The 2405-nt window shown below is 37.4% G+C and overlaps 1 protein-coding gene across 1 annotated transcript in view; it reads left to right on the top strand.

Annotated features, from left to right (window-relative positions):
• Positions 1-2405, top strand: part of TENM3 (teneurin transmembrane protein 3) — a 426084-nt gene that overhangs the window by 70088 nt on the left and 353591 nt on the right. The gene's annotated exons all lie outside the window — the stretch shown is intronic.

Raw genomic sequence — 2405 nt, 5'->3', positions numbered from 1 at the left:
TTTAGGCAGTAAGGGCCATACTATCTGATGATTGGGAGAGTGAAATGGAGTTGGAACATCAGGCTAAATCATATTTAAGTATTATCTATTCTTTAGAGCAGAGGATTAGCTTTCATCTGGAGTGGTGGTGGGTCTTTGCAAAGATAGGCATATTCTTACCCCCTTGGGACAATAGGATACCTTTGCAAAATTGGATACAGTTTAAGAGCAGGTTCTTTTTGTATAAAGATTATTTCCTTAATTGGTAATAAATACTTGGACTTATCATTGTGCTTCAGAATTTGCTAAATCACTTTTTCAGTCGCCATCAATACAGTCTGATAATAAAAAAATTTCTGAAATTTTGCTGCTGCTTCTCTTACAGTAAAATAAGAATAACTACAACCCTTACATTATTCCGATCAGTAAGATGTCATGAGGACTATTAAATATAAAGTTCTTAACAGTTGTTCAGTATGTAACCTAAATGTGAAAAATCTATGAATGGTTACAGAGGATATTCAATCTAAATCTTTCCCAAGGTCAGAAATATTATTTTGGAATGTGAAAAACTACATCTGCAAAGTGAAGTAATTCATCACTTTAAAAAACAAATCTGAGTTTTTAATAGAAGCAAAACTAACTCAGACATCTAAGCCATCAATAAAGCTTGCCAGAATTTGAAGAGAATATCACGATGCAACTCTTTTTATGGATCAAGTACAAATGAAGTTGACGGTGTATGCCTAATCAGAGCGCTGAGAACTGGAAGCTGCAAAGACGGTATTTCACTTTCTCATGTTGACACGTTGTGTGCAGGCAGTGCAGCCAGGCTGATTAAAAATGTCAGGGCTTTGCTAATGTGAAGCGCAGGCTTCCCGACTCTGAATTTTGAGTTCAAGAGGCCCCAAACCGCAGTGTGTAAATAAAGCACGTTTATTCATTAATGCATTCTATTATATTGTATTCAAACAGGATGACACTTAGGAAATCCCATCAATGTAAGCTTACTGTTGATTAGAATATGCAGCTCCTCATCAAAGGAGCCTGAGAAATGTAACCATGGTGCCGTGAGCTGAGGACAAGGCCAAGGTGGAGGCGCATTATCATTAGACTCTCCTTGAATGTTCTTCATCACCAGTCAGTGCTGACACTTTCCCATGGAAGGCAGTTCTCTTCCTAAACACAGTAGAGCATCAGGAAGGCAGCTGAGAGTTGCTCTTCATGAAGCTTATTTTAACATGGCATTATTTTCACTAACTTCTGACCTGGCTTTCTGTTAATAGAATAAGAAATCAAACCCAACACCTAGACCTGAAAAAGGTCATAGGTGTAGTTACTCACTGCTCCCTACCAAAAGGCTTCTTCGACTTGCATTCCCCTGTAATTTCCACCTGGTCTCCCATAGGGTAAAAATCAGCTCCCAGCCTCCTTCACAGAATATTCCACGATCTCCTTCCCATGCTTGGATCAGCTCTCCTGTGTGTCTTCTCTTGTACTCATAGCTGATGACGAATAATTTTGGTGAGGAGAGGAATGATCAGCCCAGAGGCTGATATTGTCCTCAGCTCTTTTCACCTTTCCTTAGTAAAGTGATGAGATTTTATCTGGAGGTTGCGCATTAAGCAGGAATAGAGTGAATGCATGCTGAGTGCATGGAACTATGGTAGTCACCTAAGAAATGCCAGAGGGATAAGAAAGTTCTCCTCCTTAAGAAACTTGACTTGTACTCATGGCCGAAGCTGCCTTGAGGTCTGATTAAGCTTCCTCAGTGTCTTCACTTGTAAAATTTTTCAGATGATCAATAAGGACCATTCTTACTCTTAAAATAATTGATGCTTTACATGTTACTTGTTCTTGTTGTCTGAACATCAGATCACCGTCTTCCTGAAGAGCCTATGGAGATAGATGTGAGCCGGGAGATAGAAATGTCAAAGACAGTGTTTTAAAGTTAAAAAGTAAATATGCAAATTTTAATTTTTGCCTGTATTTCCACTAACAAAAAATAAACTGAAATATTTGATTAATTACATTTCAGTTCTTTAATTCTTGTCCTGCTCCTGACAAGCAGATTTGTCATCTTCAATTTTTTAGGACAAAGGAAGGTAATAAAGCAAACTTAGATGTATAGTGCGGGTGGGGGAAGAATGATAAAACCTTTACGTCCATTCGTACTGATTAAAATTAAAAGGAGGTGATTCGAGGAACTTTCTAACCATGGTGTGACTGTAAAATTAGAGAACTGATTTTTTATGTGTGGCCTATGAAAATCAGTTTTATTGCTTTATACTCATTCCGTGAATATCTCAATCCAGTTCTGGTGGACAGAGTTCTAACATAAAAGCCAGTCCAACATATAATAAATTCAATAATATGAGAAGGAAAAAAATAAACTTTTGGTTATCAATGTAGAAAACTAATTTTTT

This window comes from Pteropus vampyrus, unplaced genomic scaffold (genome assembly GCF_000151845.1).
Source record: "Pteropus vampyrus isolate Shadow unplaced genomic scaffold, Pvam_2.0 Scaffold92, whole genome shotgun sequence".
NCBI classification, from domain to species: Eukaryota; Metazoa; Chordata; class Mammalia; order Chiroptera; family Pteropodidae; genus Pteropus; species Pteropus vampyrus.
The sequence above is the reverse complement of the archived record's forward strand: the minus strand, read 5'-3'. Positions and strand labels throughout refer to the sequence as shown.